The 25,132-nt window shown below is 38.5% G+C and overlaps 1 long non-coding RNA gene across 3 annotated transcripts in view; it reads right to left on the minus strand.

The window, feature by feature from the left end:
* Positions 1-545: 545 nt before the first annotated feature.
* Positions 546-25,132, minus strand: part of LOC113532309 (uncharacterized) — a 30,824-nt gene continuing 6,237 nt past the window's right edge. For 2 of the 3 annotated variants that reach the window (XR_008304793.1, XR_003403325.3), the window contains exons 3-4: positions 21,151-21,201; positions 11,644-12,165 (exon numbers count right to left, since the gene is read on the minus strand). This is a non-coding gene — a long non-coding RNA (uncharacterized LOC113532309). Of the gene's footprint in view, positions 7,263-11,643; positions 12,166-21,150; positions 21,202-25,132 lie in introns of those variants that run through there. The other variant, XR_008304794.1, reaches the window with a different exon arrangement.

Here is a 25,132-nt window from a genome sequence, read left to right on the forward strand (position 1 = left end):
TTGCCTTACGTTTCAGATTCTTGTCTTGTTTCATAACACACCCAACATTTCTATGCATCATTTTCCCTTTTTTCCACCCGGAATCGATGGGGGCACAAACTTTTACACTCTTCTGTGTAGCAGTCTTTAGCTACTATCACATGGAGTCTAGTAAATCCTTAAAAGCATCTGTGTTGATGTGCTTCACTGGTCGTGCAGCTCTTGATCGATGACATTACGGCCACTTCAGGAAAGACAGTAAGTTGTATAGTTATCTGACAGCAAGGGCTCAACCCTAAAACTATACAACCTACTACCTCACCCCAAAGGACAGTGTCTCTCTGCAACAGGACTGACGATTCCCGTACCTCAGCTCACAAACAATTCATTCCCGCAATTCAGTACAGAGTAATGAATGATGATTATTAGGCACTATATCTTGAAAACACACATGCAGACATGAAGTGTGTATTAATAATACCACCTGAATACCCAGCTCTGTTTCATGAGGAGTTCCATGGGACGTGGTTCTATGTAAAAAAAAAATTAACTTGGCCATCTGTGGAAGAGAGAAAGAGAGAAAGAGAGAGAAAGAGACAAAAAGAGATTGGATTGTCAACATATTTATTTACATGTACCACAGTCAACACAGCAGTGACACTTGCTTTCTCTCACTGTGTCTTTAGCTGCACTGTGTGGTGTGATGTTTCTCGAGCTTCCTTCATTATTAATGGAATCCTTGTTTACAGTTGTGCGTGCTGAGCCTGAGGAGGATCAGATCGCACCTCTGTCTGGCTTGAGTGAGCTCTGGCGCATTGGTGCGGTTCCACATGTGTGGACTGTGAGTGTACAGGTACGACTGCGGCGTGCGTACGTGAATGTCCATATCTGAGTAATCGGGAGGTCTGCGGTGAGAGTAAGGAGGTAGTCATGTGTGGGAGCGAGAGTGTGGGCTACATTGTGGTTTACCTCAGGCACACACACGCAGCTTACTCATACTACCACAGACCCCTCTGTTACCGCAGCACTGACTCACACACGCTCACCATACACACACAGCCACACACAATGCACAAACACACTACCACTAACTAAAACATTGATTCAAGTCATTTTCAAAACAAAATAACACTAAAATATCAAGCGTCTATTTTTAAGAGCTAAATATATATCTGTGGGCAAATCAGATTCATTACATGGATTAATATTAGGTTTTGGGATTTTTCTTATGCAATTTTTATTATACATTTCAAATAAGATGAACAGAAATTCAGCACACTGAAATGTTACTGAGGATAACATTTAGTCATATCATATAATGAATAAGCAATTATATTACTTAGATAACACTCAAAAAAATCACACTATTAAAATCAAACACAATGGAAAAGAAAAACCTCTGAAATCTCTTTATTTTGCTCCTGGCTTTTACTCTGGCCTCCATAAGAAGTTATGTAAGGACAATTTTTTTAAACACATTTGTTTTCTGTTTTTCAATGTTCTTCTTGTTTATATTTTCAGAAAAAAGTGCACTGTTTTATTTTCTTTTTGACTTTGACCCATTTTTATAAAATGAACAATTTATAATGTAATTTACATTACTTGTCAAACTTTCTCTTTCGGAGGCTTTTTATTGGACAGTGTAGAGTAGGAGTAACCTGCTCTGAATCATGCTCTATAAATGTACACCTCCTCGGTGAAGGGCGTTTAAAAAATCAACCACCTCTACAATAAAGCGGGAGAATTAACAACATCCCTCAAGCCAAATCATCCATCCACATCAAACTGCGGTGGGAGTAATTATAAGGCCTCCTCGGTGTCCTTGAAAGACCTGTTGGAGTGAGTAGAGTTAAATGTGGAGCTGAGCTCCACTCCCTGTCCATGTGTCTAACAATGTTTGGCATAACAGGAGCTGTTTGTGCTGGACTTTTAATAGATAAATGTGAAGGCTTGTTTTATCCCACACATTCTGCTCTCCTCCCAGTTCCATCACGTCACTGTAACGTTACATGGCGTGACTGTGCCATTACGTGACCTGTGACCTAGATGCAGGACTGGCACACCTCACAGGGACAGGTTCGATCCCTGAGCATATAAGATAAAGAGAGAGGCAAAGACGTTGAATGATAAGCCATGTCACACATGCCGAGCGTCTATAAGAGTGAGCTGTAATATCCTTTAATGCCTTTCTCAGTCTGAAACATGCACGTCCTATACATTCACAGTGCACCCATTGTGTATTCATTTGTGCTAGATGTAGGTTATCATTGTCTGTTGTTTGAATACTTTGCTCATATGACCCTATGGAGCCTGGTGGAGATGGTGTCAGGTTGGAGCGGTTAGCAGCCAGTAGGTGGCGCTGTACTCCTAAGGCTCGAGTCCTGCCTTCTCCTTGCTGTGAGAGTGAGAGTGCTGTGTTCTGTGACAATAGGGCTTTTATGCAGAACAGGCCACTCTCTGCATTGCTCCAGAGTCCCGTTTCTCTTAATCCCCATTTGACCTTTGGGTGCTGGAGTCACTTTCACGTTTTCATGTACCTGATTTCAGTTACCAAAGCTGCAGCAAGGAACTTTCTATCCGGAACGATTTGATTTGCTCCGGTGTGTGAGCTCCACTGACTGAGAGCAATGTACCTGGTCTGCTGTAATATTCCAGTGATAAATCACTACTGCAGGTATTTGAATACGTCTTTTCGCACTAAGTCGTAAATCAACAAAATTAAAAATGAAACTGCTGCCTGAGAACAAAAGATCTTTAAACATTGACAGATCTGTGGAACATTTAAGATAGCCAATCACACAGCAGCCAGATGAACAAATAATACCATGTCCTTAAATGATCACAATACAGAGACTTAATACTCAATAGCTAAAGTCTTGAATTCACAGGCCATAAAAATGAGGCAACACCAACTAACAAATAACAAGCTTCCCAGCTATTAACCAAAAAACTGAATATAATATAGATGTAATAAACACACAGACATCCATATGCACTAAGCAGAACCAAGCAGCAGACTCAAAGTCCTAATCAGGATGTTTTATAAAAAGATTTTTAGTGCAACGTGTGTTTTTTGTCACCATTCTCACAGCACTTTGGAAAAAATTCAGTTTGATTTGTTAATTCCAGACAAGTTTGGCTTTATCTTTGTCCTTTACTTTACTGAATGTGTAGTCATGACCGAAATCATACCACGATTTTAAAAGTTCACATTTCGTTTCACAAAACGTCACTCGTCTACAATCCATTATCTACATGGTTACGTGATTTTGGCTACCAGCCGATGTAACGCCAGAACAGAAATGGCAAACTTTAAAGCGAACAGGTTTAGTTCAGCCACGTCTGAGTGACAGAGCTATGATTGTTCTGTTAATCCACTGATGTCATGTGAATCACTAGGATAATACACTATACACTAATGTTAGTTTAATGGTAATTTGAGACCAAACAATATATTGTCACTAGAGCAGTTAATTAATTTAATTTGTATTTTCATATCGCAGAAAAAAATTTGATAATTGAAAGAAATGTGCAGTAATTTCAGCAACACGTTTTAAATCAAGAGAAAATGAGAAGTACCTTTTTTATGTTTTACTAACAAACTGTAAAATCCACCTGATGTTATAGTACTTGTACTATCTTATAAGTTATTATTTTCTTTTAAATTATTTTTTATAGAATAAATCAATTATCCAAATAGTAATATAAAATCATTTTACAGATGTCAACCTGGAAAATAAATGGCCATAATGATCGTACTTTTTTATTAAATACTTCTGAATGGCATTAAATAATTCTAAAAGCACACTTGCTGTATTTTCTACAGTGCAGTCACAGAAATGTGGATGTGCTTAAACTCACTCTCGTAATCTTAATTAAAACGATTTAAGATTTTCCCTCCCATTTAAATCTGTTCGAGAATTGAAACAAGATACAGGTAATGCCATAAAAGTCAGAGTTTTGGTGCAGGCATACACACACACACACACACACACACACACACACATACACACATACATACACACACACACACACACATTCAAATTCACACAAATACACACTGTAAAGAACATTATAAATATGTTTCAGTGCTGATCACACATATTAAATGCTGATTAAAACATCGGGAGATTCAGAAATTTGAATTACTGTCAGCTACATAATTAACAACTTTTAATAAACACCTTATGAACTTTTCATTTTGTAATTAAGCATTAATTACGCATTTTTTCTTCTAGAAACGGAAAATGTTGTCAGGTAAGTGCAAATATACACATGTGTGAAAAAGCAAATAAAAAGATTTATGCACATCACCTTTCGCTACGCAAAATAACCGTTAACACAACATTAACACACAACCTGCTTAATCGTTACTGACACTTCTACACAAAATAGTTTTTCTGTAGAAGAAAAATTGCCACTGAATTTCTGCATTCAAATGTTTGAAAGATTTGTGAAGTAATTTGCCTTACAGCTCAAACACACACACACACACACACACACACACACAGTCGAACTGCTTTGAAAACAAACAAGATCTTTTAGATACATACATTGTGTCCTAGACTAACATTCAGTTCCTCTATGCTTTCATCTGAACATACAGTTAAACATTAAAACACACACACACACACACACACACACACACATGCAGACAGAAGAAAAACTTCCATGCTTTAAACTCCTGCAGCACACACCGAACTAATTATTTATTTATTAGTTATTAATTAATTAATTAATTTATCACATTTTTCAAACACTATTTTAGGTGTCCTAATTTTCCCAAACCTCCAATTCTCCAAACCTACTCATGCTTGAAATATTTAGCTAATTTGATTTTTTCAGTGTGTGTTCAGAAACAGAAATAATTATGCTTTAGATGTTTTTGTTACTAAATATCCTCAACTTCCAGAAATAACTAGATAAATATCATATGAATACTTCAGTTGTAAGGTGCTGTTAAATCGTTAAATGTTCATGTCCCACTATTCTTTTTTTTTTTTTTCTTCCAATTTCGTTCTGCACTGAACACAAGACACGTCTTCCGTCTAGACTGGGTATGGTGAGGGTCTTTGCGGGCGGAGGGGTGGGTGTGAGGGGGTGGTGGGTGTAGACCCTTTAGTCTCATATGCACACATTAAAGGCGTGGGAATTTCATTCAGGGCTGAACTAGAGTCCTCTTGTGGGGCACATGGCAAGTGTGTCTAGGTGTGTGTGGGTGTGTGTGTGTGTTGTGTGTTGTGTGTATGTTTTTATGTGACAGTGATGGAGTGTGTTTTGCAATTTTGGGAATATGCACACATTCTAACCAGAACCAGACACACACACACACACACACACACACACACTCACACAGAACACATCAGAATATTCTCCAAATACGCCAGATAAATGTAAAAAAAAAAAAAAAATTCACATAAATAAATTCAAATTCTATATTCAATTCATAAATCAAAAGACACACATTATATTTCATATTTTCAAATTACCAAGGGTTAAGGGTTTAACCTCAAGCATCATTCATGTCCCAACCGCCCTCCCATTAACAAGATGCCACCTGCAATGTGCTTATACCATACACTATTTCTGGAACACTCCATTCACTACAGAAAAAACAGAGTAGATGGGTAGATATGGCAAGCATGGGTGGGGTGGGTGGGGGGTTTTCACTGCCAACTCAATATGCCACTTACGTGCCAAAACACTTCAAACCCCCCCACTCAGAGTTTAATCTGTCATTTGTCCAGCAGTAAACTACCTATCATAAACCAACTCAGGTGAAGCAGACCTGCTGAACTACTTGCCTATAAATTTTAATTTGATTGCATTTACAGGGAAAAATTTTGCCCTTATAACTGCAGCACCACCTATAAATTTTCAACACAATTTCTATTTGTTTTGCTGAGTAAACATGTGCAACAACGAATTATTAGATCTTCAGGAGGCGTGTGTGTATATGAGTGTGTGTGTGTGTGTGTGTGTGTGAGAGAGAGAGTGTGTGTGAGACAGAGAGTGTGTAAGTGTGTGCTCAGAGATCTCTTTTTGTCATGCTACTGAGATTATTTTTTGTCTTATTACTGTTACCAATATTAACCTACAAAAATAATATACCAGCAACATTACAGACAATTAAAAATAAAATAAGATAAATACGGACGTTGATAGATATGCAGAAAATGAATTATGGAAAATTCCAGAACAAAATTCAAATACTTGTTTTAAATATAATGTGACGCATTTGATACAGCCTTTAGGAATAAATGTTGATTATAATGTTACGTTACGAAAACACATTTTTTAAACATTACAAAATATCGATTGCGAAAGCAAAGCTGTTATAGTTTTAGTTTTTGCAATATTCACAATTCGGAAAGATGAAATATTTTAATACATATATGTTATTATGAAAAAATACAACCAGTAAATATATCACAAAAAAGAAATAAAACCGACGTTATAATATTATTATGCGTACTTGTGAACAAAGCATTATTTTCGTTTATTTCTTATAAAATATGATATTTATTTAAAAAAATGTAATGAAGCACAACACAATACAGTTCGAGATTATGCAAAAAAAATCATTAGACTGAGCTAAGACAAACCCAGAGTCAGGCAGCATACGAGGTGTTCAGGAAAGCAAATCCTGTACTCATGGCTTCCTTATTAAATGAAATGGATGCCTGTAGAAAATGTTGGGATGGTAGTAGGGTTTGGCCTGGCCTTAATGTCGTAATGAGTCTTTATAAGGACTCGCTTGAGAAGGACTCCCTTCTCTGCCTTATTTTTTAGTGATCGGAAACCAAATAAGCCCAGGAAAGACAGCGAATCCAAAGTTCTATGGTAAAGCAGGCAAGTTTTCTTATTCTAAGCGCCCAAATATCTATGAGGTTGACATACTATTATTATTATTAAAAACCGCCTGCCGATTTGCGCCACACTTTGTAGCAATAAATTCGAATTTTATTTGACCAGTTACTGTGCAGATTTTGCATCTTGTTCATGGAAATTTTAAAAACCCGATTAGTAAAACCAAGTCTGAGAAATACAATGTTTTACGTAATTCAGAGTGCTTCCCAAGACATGCAAACATAGACGTATATTTGAATTAAATATAACAGCCTACATTCGATAACAATAACAGACCTGAACTGTGCTGTGCCGAACAGACCTGAGTTAAGAATTAAATTATAGACAAAACCTCGTGAAAAACTATGAAAAACTTACCTCACAAAAGAGGAAAATGTGGGTAGACTGAGGCTATACAGACTGGTCCTGAAGGCCTGTGTTCAGGAAGAGACAGACACAGAGAGAGAGAGAGAGAGAGAGAGAGAGAGAGAGAGCAAGCAGTGAGCTCTAGTGGAGGAGGCAGGCCCAAGGGGGCCAAGCCAGTCTTTCTACCCCAGCTGCAGCCCCCAGCGTTGGGCCACATGCCTGTCCACCACCGCTGGCCTGGGACAAGCAGGCCCTAGCCACAATAGGAGGCCATGAGGCTCATCGGTGAGGCGCGTGGGTCGGCCCGTCTGCCAGTTAACAAGTCTTTGAATGAGGAATGTTAGCAAACAGGCAAATAGAATGTCCGTTGCATGCTAATGATCCAGCCAGTCCGCTTGCAGCATTGGCCCGGGCCTATGAATAATTCAGCAGGCTGAAAAGCGAGCTCCCTCCCCCTTTAACCCCCTCCCCTCCACACCCCATGCATCTGAAATGCCTTCAGTGGACGGAGAGAGAGCACGAGGGGAGAGAGACGAAGAGAGCAGGCGAGACGGAGGAAAAGTATTCCAAATCTCAGCTTGCTCGCTAGCTCACTTCCTCTGCCGTTGCATGCTGAAGGTCCACTTTTACGTCCAGCTGAATAAACACGCAATGCCACGCGCACATGTACGTACACACCCCGCTCCAAATCTGCTCTTTCGTTTCAACATGCAACTTATTGCTTTCGATGGAGGCATCTCTCACTCATTGCCTTTTTATGTCTTTTGTTTGGAATTGGCACCTGTCCCAGAAAAAGCTCCACCACTGCACCACCCTCCTGGTCTCCTTTCAGAGAGAGAGCGAGAGGAGTGTGAAAGAAGCACTGTATGTGTGCGCATGAGAGAGTGAGCAAAGGGAGGGTGAGAGAGAATGCAAGAGAGAGAGAGAGAGAGAGAGAGAGAGAGAGAGAGAAAGAGGGCGGTGCTTCAGCAATAGAGCTATTGGCACTTCCCTTCTCTGAGACATGCAACAAGCTGGAAGACCACAGCCATTTTCAAACCTCAGCATTACGAACGACCATCCGAGAAACCTGAGCAACAACCACAAACACCTGCACACCAAATCCAAACAAAACCAGCCAGGAGGAGAAAATGAATCTTTTGCAAAGCGGAAGAAGAGAAAGTCACTCTGTACTTGTTTAAAAAAAAAGGAAAGCTCACACTACATTTAAAAAAGCCACGAAAACTGTAGATGTGCAACAACATGGTTCAAGATTGCAGGAAATAATTGACAGAAAAAAAGGAAACTAGTCTTCACAACTGGTTGGAGACATAGGGTTAAAATCCAGAGAGTTGTAAAAAACCCTCCTTCTCTTGGCACAGGCTGCCTGAAGGGGAGGATCTTACTGTAGAAATAGCAGCAGACGCTTTTTTCTCTTCTTTAGCTGCATGCTCTCTCTCTCCTCCATTCTACTACTCACATGCGGTCAAGTCTGGAAAAGGAAGGGGGGGCAACTATGGTAGAGGGAAGAGAGGAAGCGAGAGAGAGAGAGAGAGAGAAGTGAAGTGAAGGAGAAGGGGATGATGAAATGAGGGAGTTGCAAAGAACACGGGCAAAGCAGCTTTTTTATTCTTCACCACAGCCAGTGAGAAAAGCCACAGAGAGAGAGCGACAGCATTGAGAGGGAGGGTCGAGAAAGAGTGGAGAAAAGGGTGACACAGCCTGTAGTTCTCTTATGGACTCGTCACACACTCCCCACGTGAAGTTGACTATTCAAAGGCAGTTTTAACTTGCATCTCTTCTACATGTGAAATGAAACTTTTAATCGTTTTTTATATGTTTTTTTTTTCCTGTCTACATGCAGTCTACATACATATATTAATAAATATATTTAAATAGGACTGGTCACATATATAAAGGAGATGTTGAATAGTTTTTTTTAAGGGACGGTCGAGTCCATCGCCATTCCAAAAGGGGGAAAATTTCACCATGCAAAGCTGTAAATATCAAGATGCCGGATGTAACAATTCCAAAGCATAAGAGATGGATCCAGGACGGCTCCTGACAGCTTCCCCTGTTTGAGTTTGTGTTTGTGGGTAAGTTACTCATCAGTGTGTGTGACTGTAGTACCTCAGATTCCCCCCCTCACACTCTACTTCCACCAATCAGAAGCTAAAAGAAAGGCTGCTTTGCTAGAGGTGAAACAGCTGCTGTCATTTGCAGGAAAACTTCTTATGCAGTGACGCCACACATGCACACACACACAAGCACACACACAAGCACACACTGAAGCCACACCACAGCTAGAGCACAGCCTACCTGACTCTCTGCCCAAGGTTGAGAAGTGTTTCACAGAAGAAGACAGGAGGGGTTTATGTGGCTGCTGCATTAACCAAATCACGCTCGCCACTGTGACATTGTTCCTCCTGTGCTTATTTTGATCACAAAAACTGAGATTTAACGAAATACAAATGCCACATTCAGACCTCTGAAGCGCTTCTGGGTGTACTGAGTTCTATGTGCTAATAATCCTTGGTCATTTTGCTATGAATCGCGTAGCACAAAAACACATGCATATATATATATATATACACTCCATTGAACTTTCGTAGCCTGTTACTACAATGTAAGATGAAGAGCTTCTTACTGTGCTGATGTCCCTGGAGAAACAGGAGTAGTGCACATGTGCAGTGCTGAACAGAGCAGCCACAGGATAGATGGAGCTGTCTGTGTTACAGTACACACTCGGGATTCTGCTGCTTTTAATGCTTCGCCGTGTTTAGCTGATGTGGCTCTATTCATAGAGCAGTTATCACTGTGACAAAAGCCTGTGCTATGTCCCCCTAGCACAGATACACGAAGGGTGCTGTTGCTGCTGCTCCTTGAGCTCTCCCAATCCCTCTCACACACATAATCTCAGACAAACACACTCCCTGACAAGGAGGAGGGACAGAAAGTGGCCGGTCCACCCCGGCTCTCTCTCGCTCTCTCCCTGCTTCATCCTGGGCCACCTCTTGGAGCTTTCTACCCTCGGGTCTGCTGCTGGTGCTAACTGTTCATTCGAGACAGACGAACACACAATCATTCAGTGCCAGACGCACACCACACCTTCAATCCAATAGCAAATCTGGGCTGCAGGGCATCACGTGAGATCACGATGGGTAAAACGGAAAGTAAGCACTTCTAGTTTTCGTGCAACAAAAGCAGATAGCGCACTTACTTTGGCAAGGCCTAGAATGCTGTGACGTCACCTCGCGCCACGTCTCTTGACCAATCACGAAATAGCAAAAAGGGCCAGACATGTTTCACACATGCAACAGCATAAGAGCGGCTAAAGGAAAATGGAGACACATTCGAAATGTTTTATCTTAGCAGTGGTGATTCTGTGTGACGCTGTTCTAATCTGCTTCGTGTTTACTATTTAACCTGTGTCTAAGGAGCTTGGGCTTGGCATGTGTGTAGTGTTGTACACTGCAGAGTTCACTTGAGGACACAATTCTGGTTTTGGGTTGGCTGCCAACTCCCAAACAGTATGCTGCTCTATAAGGCCTATCGTTCATAAGACTGATGTACTCAAAGCACTACTGATCAAATGCCAATCATAACAAACTCTTTATGATACTTTTCACAGCACAACCTTAGGGCTGTTTCATGCACCACCACAAAGATCATTTGTGAAATATTTGTGCAATCTAAAAGCTTTTTTTCCCTGAAGGTTCAACCTAATCTCCTCAACCCTTAATGATCACGGCTAGCTTTTCCAGTTTGCTGTTTTCAGAACAGATCTATGGTGTTTACATGTTTTATCAGGCAGCAATATGCAAAAATAAGCTGTTCACTTACAGGTCTGCAGGTACTCAGTTAATTACAATCCATTACATATGTACATATGTTATACTGTTGTCTTACAAAATTACAGCGTTATTCATTCAGTCCAATGGTGTATATAATTGATCAAAGCAAAGAGGTACACCAGCAATAGGCTTAAATTTCCACTAATGTCACTGCAGCCAGGCAAAATGTCCTTTCATTCACAAAACAAAATGGCTGCTGCACCGCAATACATTAGTGCACAAGCACAAAGTGGTCTATTCAAATAAAACATACATATACATTAGACCTTAGAAAATAATGTACACTTGGTGCAAAGGGACACCATGGGACACCAAAATGTACACCTTACTTATTCAGAATTGCTTTTTGCTTAAGATTCTTCAGGCAGTGTTTTTTTGGGGGGTGGGTACACTTATGAACATTTATGTCATTGGAAAAAAAAAAAAAAAGTCGTCCACAACCAAGCGCTAAGTGAGTAAATTTGTTAAGTGTCCCAGTCCAGCTGTGCAGTATATCGTCTGTTTCAGCTGAAAGGATTAGCAGAAACCAAAAATGCAGTAAAGTCAGTACAAGGCAACTTTACTTCCAGGTCTGGCAGACAAATGAATACATGATTAAACAAATTTGGCACACAGATAAAAGAACTTGAATCTTTATTGTTGGCTCAAAGTGATCTTAACCATCTAGATTTCTAATATTAGAGCAGAAGTCTGGTATAAAGGAGGAGAGAGGAAAGCATGGACCTGCAATCAGTGGCCAGTTCAAGCATGGTATTATTAAGCCTTTAACAGAGCCTGCTCTGCTGTGTTTAAATTCTGCTGTGATTAAATATTGCACATCACAGAAAATAAAAACAATGGAAATAAATATGGATCCAGACATACAGCGAGGACCATTGAGGGCAATAAAGATTCAAAATGGCATCCATAAAACCTGAACTCCCTTTTTATTTAACACTCAATGTTCAAGATCAAGGTGCAAGCATTATCAATACTTTGTGCTATAGAATATTTTGTATAATTAGGTTAAAATAAAAAGGGGGAAAAAAAATACACCTTTCGCTCCCCGGCTCCGCTGCGGTGGTGGTCTCTCCTGGGGCCCCACAAGCACGTGTCTGCAAGACTTCTCAATTACAGCTGTGAACTCTAGGGTCAGCCTCTGTAGAGAGAGAAACAAAGGGCATGACCCTGGGGTCAGAAGTGTTACACTAGGAGCAGGTCGGCCCCCATTCAAACGGAGTGTACTGTTTGCTTTGTGTAGGTAAGGACCACTAAAACACTGAGTAATAGGGATTAGGAAGTGATCCCCTTAGGGCTGTCACTCAGAGCCTACGCATGACCTGACGGCTTCCATTAGGAGCTGAAAAGCCAAGTGCTCTCACCCTTCTGTCTCGAAGCAAAGCTGATGAGAGCAGTCTATGCATTTTACACATCACTCTCACAAGCAATTAATTAATATAGAAGGATAAAATAATAATAATAATAATAATAATAATAGTAATAATAATAATAAAAACTCAGTTTGTATATTATTACAAAAACATCTCTTTTTTTTACAAAAAACTATCCTGAAAACAGAAAAAAGAAAGAAAAAGAAATACTAGAATAAATATATATTAAAAAATGACACCAAGGAAAATGACATTATCGTGTATTATCAGCATATAAAGCAGAAAGGTCCATTTTGTGCTCTAAAAGAGCCACACTCGGTACAGCCGAACTTCAGAAAACCTCTGTTAATTTACTTTAATTAATACACATGCACATCTAATATCTGCAATTACAATGAAAAAAAATATATATATACATTTATTAAGATCCTACGTATAAACAAAAACATCTCATGTCACTTAAACAATCAATATTCCTGCACCCATAACTCAAAAAAAAAACAAACCCTAAGACACACTTCAAATGTACATTTTGAAAAACAGCTGTTTTAACTTTACACTGCTGCACAGCTGCTATCTCAAATGTTCAACGGATTTCATCGACTATTTCTAAATTGAACTTAAATATGAAACATTAATATTTATATAGCACTTTCCACCTAGTCACTTTCAGTCAGATGAAGAAAAAAGCTAAGGACACTTTTTTGTTTCTTACAAACTGCATACAGTTTTCTTTAATAATAATAATAATAATAATAATAATAATAATAGAATGCGCAAATGAAATAGCATGAAACTGTGATTCGAGCAAAGTGAAACAACAGTCCAGTGAACTTAAATAAAAATTAATGGACTACCACAACTTTGGGATATCTTATTATAGAAATGGGTTTAACGTGTTTATTACGGAAAAGTGTTCAATGAGGAAATAGATTAGTTTTATTTTGATCATTAAGGATCAATTGGCATTCAGACACATAATTTTGAGAGGGTGGAGCAGGGCTGCAGTGAAACTCTGAAACAAAATGGAGCAGGGTGAGACAACATGGCGGATCCTTTTTTTTTTTTTAAATGAAAGTGCCTCTTGATATATAAGCAAGCAGGATAAGAAATTACGAGCAATATTATGCATTATTACAGTATAAAAAGAAACAACTATGTCAAAGGTTAAAAAAGAAAAAAACTCCTCTGCAAGATGAAGCAACATAGTTTTCACCACTCATCGCCAGAGTATGCACGAGCTGACTCTGGAGCTTTCAGAGGGACGGAAAATGTTTCTGTTAACTATTAATAGGTCTGATTGGGACAGAATCTTCAGCACTGTCGTTACCTTTTTTCGGTGTATTAAAAAAATCGTTCAATTAATTAATAAGGAATATGTAAAATAAAAGTTGTAAAAGTGCCATAAAAATCTGCTCAGGATATACGCAGGACTGGGAATTCTTTTTCCCCTCCAGGATATCGATGTTGCATCGATATTAATTATTTCAAGGCTTTAACAATTTTATTTTTCAGATAAAAATACAAACTTGTTAATTTTGTGCATGCACAAAACATTTTGATTGTAGAAACATAAATCCATGGTGTTTCATTATTCATAGGAATAATCCATTCTTAAGGTGTGATCACCACATAAAGGAAAAATGACACATTAAACACACTAAATACACTACTTTAATGTGTTAAATGAATCAGATGGAAATAACTAAAGAATTTCTCCTTAACAGAGCAAGTGGGAAGACAAGTTATAATTTCATGGAGTTGGAGATTTCTCACAAGTTTTTGATTTCTATTTTGGGTTAATGTCTCATTTCGACTGAAAAAGAGGGCTAACTGAGGATATTAGATATAAATTTAAATATATAAACAAACTGAAATGTTTTCAGAGATGGTTGTCCCTGCACAAGATCTCTCTTAAAAGCCATAAAGTCTCTTGATGATAAACCCCGGATAAAAGAGACTGAATGTGTTCTTTATTAAATCCAAACAAATCCTTCAAATTTATCTTCCACTTTTTTTTCCCACAGTGCAGAGAAATGTTTTATGCTTCACGAAATGCCTTTTATTCCTATGAAATATTTTGGAAAAGATTGTGTGTTCTTTTTTCCCCCAAATATCGCCAGCATGATCAGCAAAATGACTTTTCATGCAAAACTGATTAAATTAAATTTTTCGAAAAATGTTCTCATCATGCATACATGATATACAAGCTGTTCTGATTTAATATTACACTAATTCATGTAACTCACTTTCCCTTTAACAACAGAATGAAGTGCAAGCAAACAAGTACATTTCTTTAAAATGGATGCAATCTTCGATGAAATCACTATGTGTGTATGCTTTCTAAACATGTTCAGAAGATAAACAGCACCTTTAGAAAATCCACTTTGTGCACATTTGTACACAGAAACTACAATTCTCTAAATTCCTCTGTTATAATTCCAAATTTATTAAAACACACTTTTGATGTGTATTTGAGTTTTAGATATTTATATACAAATTATTGTTGAAGAATGATTTCAGAATAAGATGAAAATTTTTACTCTCAAGCATCAGCCTTTATTAGTTTGTGTGTGGCATTATTCGTTCGCTGGATTTAGATTTAAATATATTTTTAAAATATAATAGTTTAATTTAATACAGTAAATATTTAGCTACTTGTTTTAAATAATACTGTGATTAGTGATTTACACTTGTGCCAACTATTTGAATTCGGATCACACTTTCCAATACTTTTGATTTAAAAAATCTCTTGTTACTTATTTTAGGTAAATAATAAATATGCACAACAAAATTCTTAGACACTGTATAATATGAATCTAAACAAAAAGCAATTGCACAGACGTGACACTGCATGTGGTTCAAAACACAGAAACTATTATTATTATTATTATTAATTTATTTTTTAAGTTAAATTTTTTTTTTCTTCAGAACATGTCTCACCTTAAAATGGTAACAATGAGGCAAAGGTTGAAAAATTCAGATCCGGACTAACGGTGAAAGCAAGTACATGCTACTGCTAATTCGCGCTGTGGCTAACTGCAGCACGGCTCAGTGTCTAGAACCTTCTGTGGCGCACTATGCTTCAGGAGTAGAGCTGATTCTGGGCCATTATCCCACACAGTCATTAACTCTGGCTCTTCCAAAAGCTCTGGCACAGGAGCAGTTGAACAAGAAATAGAGGAAAGGTCACTTAAATTATGGAAAATACAGATGGCTTACCATTATCTTCTTCATATAGGTAAAAAAAAAAGGTCTATATATTACAGATTATAGAACCTTATAGAAACAACACCGATAGGGAAAGTGCTAACTAGCTTCAAACACACAAGTCATGATTCTAAGAAAAGGTCGTGCAAATATTTGGTTTAGAACTTAAAACTCCACCCCACTGTTATATATAAAACTAAACCTTGCAAGCTTACTAACGTTTATATAACATTAACCATTACTAAATGTTAATGTGCTCAGATTTAAGGCAACTGATAATAAATGGAAATGTGTGATTCTTCTTTTTAACAATGGCTGTAAGGTCTTATTAGATTAATTTGATAACCTGACGAACATTTTTCAGTCCCCTACAAATTATGATGAACTTAAAATTAAAAAACAAACAAAAAAAAAAAAACACTCTAAATAATTTTAAACAGATCAGGAACTCGTTTTTTCCCAATATATAATCCACCCAAAGTCATAATTCCCTTACGAACACATGCACAATAATTATTAACGATTCCCAAAGGCAGCGTGATGTTGAAAACTGTTTACTCTCATATCTACCTGTTCTGCCAAGGTGCCTGTCCATCCTGGTCTGCTGTTGACAACGAGTATTTTACACGGAGCCTTTTTCATCTCTGTGCATACAGGCCAGGGCTGGAGAGGTGTGTGTGGGAGAACAGTAACAGAACTGGCCCTTAAATGGCTCCAGGCCTTTGTAGCTTGTCCTCACATGTGCCACGTCACAATCCAGCAATATGCACAGAGCATCCGGGATTTGCCCTGGTCAAGCCCTCCACACCCAATCCCCAACTGCCCACGATATTATAACTGCCCCCATGGAGCAGCGCACGGGAAACGGTCTCTGCCACTTTTACAGGAAGATCAGAGACTCGCACCCACTCAGCTATCCAGTGCATTCCACACATCTGATAATTCGAACAGTTCAATACGCCAACTTTTGGGTACCGGAGATTAAACGGACACACGTGTAGCAAAGGCGTTGTAGAGACGTACATCTAATGGCTAAATTTTGATGCAAATCTCAGGTGCAGGAGCACACACACACACACACTCACAATCCTCTGAATACATAGGTTCGTTCGTACATCAGGAGCTAGAACAATTAATAAATGTCTGCTCTCTTCACCATGCTAACCAAGTTGGTAATCTGACTATCACTTTTGCAAGTATGCTGCACTTGTCATTCTTTCTCAAGGGCATTAACCCCATTAAATATAATTTTAAAGGGACAATATAGGTCAGCAGAGGAGACTTGTAATTGCAAACACATTATCCTTGTGTCGTCTTTTTTTATTATTTTTTTTTTTAATTGTCTTTGTGGAAGCACTCTCCCGGTGGGAATTTTAACCTTTATTAGGATGAGGTAAGGATGGTGTAATACTAATCTGTTTCCTGTGTCTGTCTTTAATGTGCATTTACCGAAGCCGAAACTAGTGGATTACACCAGGATAGTGTGACCTGTCCGTTTCAGCTTCCTAACATTGTGTAATAAATATAGTTGATGTATGGTTGATATAATAATTATTCTGTAGCAGAGACTGAAATATGTAGTTAAGTACCATGACACAGTATTATATATTCAATTTAAAGGATTTTTTTACTTTAATATTAACTGGTTTATAAAACCTAAAGATTAAAGAACTTAATTACTATATTATGAATCACATTTATCAGACCACACCTACAATTCCTTAAAACTCAGGAATATTTTTTTGCTGATCAATCAAGCTAATATGTGACGACGAGCACAATATGAACTTCAGATTCTCCTGTCCCCAGCACTATATAAGCCCTGCACTAAAAAACACTATATGCTGTGGTGAGCCTTAGGGAGGGGTGGCCATGACGAGGGGTGCTATAGATGCCAATAGTCATGAGCATGCAGGCCGTAACAAAAGCGGCCTTTATGTAGCATGCATGCAGATAAAGGAGCCCCCCTTTTGTCCTGGGTTTCACACGTCTGGCCATGAGAGAGCCGGACAGTGACAGCCACGGGGTACTGCAGCAACACAGGGACACACACTGCCTTCATGTGGCCATGCTAAACACACACACACACAAATACATGTAAAATCACACCAATTCTGTAAACACACATGCTCAGGCTCACATGCAATGCATATTGTAAGAGTCCTTAATTTTCTATTTAGTACAGGCAGGATAAAATCGTAATTGTGATTCCATTTGCGTATAAAATTGATTGTATATATATATATACTGATGTGAGAAACCATATTACTTGATAATGCAGTGGTTATCTAATTGCATATTGAATAATTATTAAATAGACAGTACTGCTTTAGGTAAATGATTACCAGCAAGTATGGGTAGATTAAATGAGGCAAAGCTGTGATAAAGGACATATGGAGGGCACAGAGTGAATGCTCTAGGGAAAGGGACACAGTGTTCACAGTGGGATTAATTATGGGGACCTGAATCTTCAGGTTGTGTCTACGTCTGCGTGTCTGAAAAGCTGTGTGTCAGCACTGCAGCCATTCAAACTGCTCACAAACACTTCTGAATAGGGTCCACTTAATCAGGTATGCTCCCTCCTTTCTCTCTCTCCCTCCCTCTCTCCCTCCCTCTCGCTTTCACGTTCTCTCAGTGCAGACATACAAACATGCATACATGCACACACATGAACAGCCCCTAATAGGCATGCTGAGGTGTGATAATCAAATTATTCTCAGCATTCGTTGGGGGTTACCAGGGGCCCCTTTCCAGCAACTTATCCCCGACGGGGAGTAAATCACTCTCTAGACATCTGAGGTGTTTCAGCACAAACACACATAAACACTCGCACATGCTCACACACATGCACCAACGTGGAGCGTTTTTCATGAGGTGGGAGACATAGTGCTCAAAAGAAAGAGGAGCGGGTTCCTTTTGCACGTTACTCCTTCTCGAGCCCATCTCTATTGACCTGTAAACCTTTGTGACTGGAACAAATGCAAATGGCGCTGACTTGCTCACACAAACTACTAAAGAGCTATTCAAATGAGCCCCTGCCAACAATGCGGCAGCGGCCGACCCAGGGAGCAGTGGCAGTCTGCAGGCTCGGAGGCCCAGTCTGGAACAGCCTGATCCATCACACAGCCAGGCCCAGAGCAGCACACTCACATTACTGTTAATCCTATACCTAAAGCCTCAAACAAACACTCTCTATATGAACCAGTGCTTCCTTTGCGCTTGATCTAAGAGTCTCTGTTGAGTGATAAAACAGCTAATGAGAACTTCTTTCACTGGTGAATTATAATAATTTTAAAATTTCCTCAAATGCAGACACAATCACAGAATCCTATAAGTGCATGCAATACAAAGACCATTTAACTTTGAGATATCTATACAATTATATTTTGCACTCCACTGTGTGTCTATCAAAGAGAATCAAAGTTTTTTGTGAAAGGATGTTTTTTTTTTTTTTTGAAAGAAGGTTTTCTGTATATTGCACCCAAGTTCAGAAACACCTGAACTTGGAATCAGTTCTAATAGCTCATACGTCTGGCATTGGTGTACATTCTCTAGAAATACATACAGTATATGAAGTGTATGTAATTCAACAATTTAATGAGATTTCATTTTAAGTTAACAAATCTTATAGCTTATAGAAATCATATCAATATATATTTTTATACCTACTTTTTTTTTATCTATTTAGTATGCATTTTAATTCCGTTTTTATACATTTTGATGTAAAGAGATGATATTGAAACTGAAAATCTGAACAATTTAACTTCACACCTGAATCCCCAAAATGAACAAGCTACAATTTTCTATTTTAAATTTACAACAACAGGAACAACCACACGCATTATATCTGACTAGTGTGTCGAGAAACTGCTCTCTATATATTGGACCTTGAAAACCTCTAGAGCTTATCAAGGAACTGAGTCAGTGCTTCGGGTCAATGAAATTTATGGCCAGGAGACTAACACAGGACGATAAGGGTCAAATGATGTCATTCAAACAGAATGAATTATCAGCCATAAGCTAATGTTAGGCTGATGGAGTGCAAACCACAGAAGTAATATAAGTCACAATGAGGCCAGCCTGTGATAAATTTTTAGCTAAGATCCTTTTTTTTTTTTAAAGCTGTTTCCTACTGACTATCACATATTGCTTATATATAACAGATTGAGCATCAGCTGACTGATTAAAAATAGTTCATTAGATGGTATATCTTATAGCACAAAGCAAGTACCATCTATGATATTCTGTAGCAATAAATACCCTGCCACATAATGGTGAAGTAAGCAAACCTGGAATTATTTCTACACCAATAAAAAAAACAGCACATTGTTCTTTATAATAATGATAACAATAATAATAATAATAATAATAACAATAATAATAATAATAATACAGTCCAAACACTCTCTCTCTCTCTCTCTCTCTCTCTCTCTCTCTCTCTCTCTCTATCCCTCTCTCTCTCTCAGTGAGAAGAGCACCGGTTGTGCTAGAGGCATTCCTATGTAAAAACACCTCCCTTCCCCTTACATTACACCTGGTTTTGCCATCATCAGAGCGCCTACCTATCTCTCTCTCTATCCTAACGCAAGATTGAACCCCAAGACAGAAATTACACGGAGTATAACAACATCTGGGAGACACCTGCAAATGGCACCGGACCTGAGAGTCATCTGCAGCATATAAGCTGAGATAGCGAGATGAGGAAAGATGGTCGGAAGACGTGAAAGAGACGGTGAGATAATAGAGTGGTCTGGAAGGGTACAACGGAGGCTCCACCTGTCTGGCATTCTCACCCTGTCTGGCATTCTTGCCCTCCTCCTCTTTCCACCCTCTTTCACTCATGAGAAATGTAGATGAAAAGTGCTGTGTTCCAGTTTGAAATTCATTTTGGGGTTCAGCTGCAGGCACATTACAAAACTGTGTCTGATAAAGCAATAATCTCGTCTGCCAAAAAACAGGAGTGTTTTCACCAAGTTATTTATAGGCTGCAGAGTTTAAAGGAAACATTATGAGGTATTTTTTGTATTAGTTACATTAAGCAAGATAAAACTACAATAATAATAATAATAATAATAATAATAATAATAATAATTAAAAGCATGTAAAAAATAATAAATAAGGGCAATAAAAGTATAGTGGCTCTAAAATGGTTATGTGGAGTGAATCTGAGTAATTAGATACCAGTGACTGTTTTTCTATTGATGACAGATTGCAATGTCTAATCATGCCAATTAGTGGCATATAAAAATACAAATATTTTATAGAGTGATGACCTGATTAGAGTAAGACTACTTCGAAATCACCACTGTATATCAGATGATATGTTTATGATAAAAATAAACGTTTGCAACAAAATTGCATCTTAATCAGTCAGTAAAAATCTGTTTATCTTCAAACAAATGGGATATTATGACCCAAAGTTTGACCTAAGACTAATTTTCATAACTTTCATAATTTTCCAGTACAATGGCTGAGACTATTCTGACTGTTCATAGTAAAGCCTTCCGATATTGTCTGCTTTTATACCGTTGATTGGCTCTTACCTGTATCATGATGCCATGGATAAGTACCTCATCTACCAAATCTTCCTCATTCTGTGGACGACACAGAGAGACAGGGACATTATGTATCATTTAGGCAAAGGTCCAAACTATTTAATCCACAAATAATACACTTACATTCATAATGAAATTGGATACAGAGTGATTTTCTTCATTTCATCTCTCTGAGTCATAAAACAGGATCAGTGCAGTGAGGAATGCAGAATGGAACGAGAAGGAGAAAACCTTCTAACAGGATTCATGAACTTTCTTTTAACTCTGGACTTCGGCTACTCACTGTAGCCTAAAAAATAGATGTTTTCTTGGCAGTGTGAAAAAACTGCAAGTTCAGCCAAAATAGACAATAAAGCAGTATAGGGAGCTAAAACACATGCCAGATTGCAGAGGGGCGATTCAGAGAAGAGGCCCAGCCCCCCCGCCCCCCCCCCCACCCCTTTAAAAAGATCCACAGTGGAAAGAAAAGCCTTCTCCCTGTCCTCAGATGAACTCGAACATGAGCTTCCTGTTAGACCCTGGGAGGAAACACCCAGCGCAGCAAACTCACACTCACAGAGGAAGGCCTTCACTGCCGAATTCTTTACTGCCTGCAAAATTAGGTCAAGCACTTAAGAACTCCTTGCTCAGAAACAAGCTCGACCTCACTCTCGCTTTCTCTCTAACAGATGCATATACACATGCACACATAACACACACACAAATCCCCTGCACACAAACATAGTATGTGATGCAATGTCTTTACATCTCATGGTAAACTACATCTCTGAGATAAAGGAAATATGCATCACACTCTGCATCTGAGTGGCTTATTTACCTTTCCCTACCCTGTAATGCTCTGTAATGATCACGGCTGCCGTCCAGCTCGATGCAGACATGTTCCTTCCAGTCGCAGGCCTGTTCACACTCATATCTCTACAACTCCCTCAGTGCCAGTCTCAGCCTATTATAGCCCCATGCACATATCACACTACTCCTCACACACACATAACTGGGCCTGAGTGCACACATGTGACAGGTGAGCTGTCATCATCGTTTTATTTTCATTCACAGCTGGATTTTAGACATGGTTAGCCAAGGTAAACCTGATTATAAAGAGGCCAACTGAGGTTCTGCTGGCTTTTTTTTAATTTAGAATTCTGTGTCACACTATTGTCCTGGAGGGCCCTATTCCACATGTTCCTGATAACACTGTAAGCAGCAACCTTGAGCCATATCAAAGAAATCATCAGATTACAGCACTGAGGCCAGGTCGAATTGACACATTACATACTTGACCCCTATTCTTTGGTGAGCAAAGGTTTTTTTTTTTTTTTTTTAAAAAAAAGGGAACAGGAAGCAGTGTGACCAAGAGCAAAAGCAGGGGAGCAATAGAGAGAAGGTCAGAGAGAAAGGGAGAAAGAGCACTGCAATAGCATGCCAATTTTCTGTCATCCGTTGCTACAGCGGAGAGTTTGGGGAGACATTCCTGTGGGATTGACAGTTTGGTATGGCCAGAGCTCCAGCAGCTAGTCGTGGAAAGACACTTCCAGTGCACACACAGCACAAATTCAGCCAGCTGTACTGCATGCTCGTTGGCCTCGGTCACTGCGTATCGGCCTGTCCAGAGTCCTCACACAGGTTCCTCAGCTCAGAACTGCCAGCATATATTCATTTACAAGAGGTACTAAACAATATCCAAGTTAAAAACTAATAAACTCAATCTGTATGCTAGTCTTCTTAACAACAATATAAATGGAGCCCGTGTCAATAAACCCATGAAGGCAGTCTGAGTAAAAAATAAATCTGCAGGTTGTTTAAATTGTAATAAAATATTGTTGCAGCGTCTAGATTATTTAATGTTTCAAAGAGACTGTCATTGACAAAAGATGTAAACCGAAAGCTATTATTTGGCAAATAGAGCTGAGCACTGACTGGCAACATTAAAGCAAGTGAAAACTGATTGCAGAGATCTCAAAGACCATGTCATCTTGCTGAGCTGAAATTGCACTGCTGAAATCATCAGCACTTTAGTGGTCAAACCACTGGCTTGAAAGATAAATGGACAGAAAAGCTATTCTCTTAAACAAGTCCTTCGTTTCTTCGTGTGAAGCATGCTTTACATTAAGTTCAAGCTTTTGTATTCTTACTGTAAGATATTCACATAGCCAGGAGTAGGAAGTAGCGCTGAGTGTAACTTCAACGGAAAAGAAAGGCCTTTTGGCTGCTTGTGGACTGTTGTGAATTTCGCACATCTATTCCCCATGTAGCATTCCATATTACTTCCATTACGCAGTAAGCATATTGCTTAATATTTCATTAATGGAAAAGCCTATATAATGTACCTCTAGAATTCCAGCGATAAACCAAAGAGTTAAAAGCATGATTATTACATTGGTAACCACAGAATTAAAAGCATTATTATTACATTGGTAACCGCAGAGTTAAAAGCATGATTATTACATTAGTAACCTCAGAGCGGCAGGGTAAGACTCCACATGGTGCACTAGAACGAATCAGGTTGTAATATGTCTGGGTATTCACAGCATTTCTTTTTCTTTGTGTCTTTTTGGAAGGTACTCTTCCTGCTTATACGATTAGTGCGTATAGTTACAAGTTGAAGAACAGATGATCAGCTAAATCGTGACTCAGTATTAAAAGATTCTCTTTTATCTGGCACTTTAGTCAAAAAATGAGTTAACCACATAGATTTAATCATACCATTTTTCTGCGGTGATATATATATATATATATATTTGCAATGTTTTTGGTGTAATGTTTGAAAAAAATAAAAAGTGCTATCTTCGAACTCACAGATAAACTTCATTTATATAAGACTCCTTCCACTGGACAATCATCACCCAGGATAAACATGCAACATAAGCGGCTGTGGCCAATCAATGTTTGTGTTCTTTTAATGCTCCGACAGAAGAGAGCAGACTCAAGGTCCTGGTATTGTGAGCACGAGGACAACAAAACTTTCAGCTGTAGGTGTTCTACCTTTGCTTGTTGACTTTAATTAAAAAACATTAGAAAGTCTTTAGCTGTAGCGAAATAATAAAATAAGCATCAAATATTTCTAACATTAGTTAGCTTATTGCAAAATGCTTAATTCATTGAACCTTCCAGTGTAACAGAGCGAAGGTCAGCTAGCAGACTTTAAGAGTTTGTAGGGTGTGTGTTGTTGCACAGAAACATGCATTGTATTTTCTACTGTATTTTAATATTTTAAAACTAAATTTTAAGGTAAAATATATTGTTTAGGCACAGTTTTGTGCCTAGAAAGATATGGCCCTGAAATAGCTTGTGGTGCAGCTCTTAGGGAATACATTAAAAAACTTATTTAAAAGTGTGTATGATCATAATATGGTCTTAATAATGTGGTCTTAAAAATGTCCTTCTCTGCTGAGTCATCCCCGTTATTAGTCTTTTACTGAGATTCATGATTTGTAATTAGAAACAGCCAGATAGAACATTATAGAACAAAACAGTACTTGAGCTTACAGAGTAATATGGTTTTATCAGTAATTGGCCGACGTTCAAAAATCAACTTTCTAAATTTCACTAAATTTTGATCATGTAAATTTAAAGTAACCTTAAAACGTATCCCTTGTTGAGCCGTAAATTTAGAGTTCAGGAATGTAAAAACCTCAATAGCCTAAATGTCAAAGCATGTCATCCCCATAAATAAAAAATAAATAGATAGATAGATAGATAGATAGATAGATAGATAGATAGATAGATAGATAAAGTTGCCAATTGAGACAGGATGGCTGTTTCCTATAGTACACACTGGAAAACCCATTTCATAGCCCTCCTTCTTATTGCTGTTGCGTTATTTGCCTGAAGAGTTTCGTAACACACACACATACACACACACACACATACACACACACACACACACACACACACACACACTAACTAGTCTTCAAGGTCCTCACTAGTACACCACTCCACAACAATCCACCCCTGACCAAATAAGCCAGAACAC

Source organism: Pangasianodon hypophthalmus, chromosome 18, assembly GCF_027358585.1.
Source record: "Pangasianodon hypophthalmus isolate fPanHyp1 chromosome 18, fPanHyp1.pri, whole genome shotgun sequence".
NCBI lineage: Eukaryota > Metazoa > Chordata > Actinopteri > Siluriformes > Pangasiidae > Pangasianodon > Pangasianodon hypophthalmus.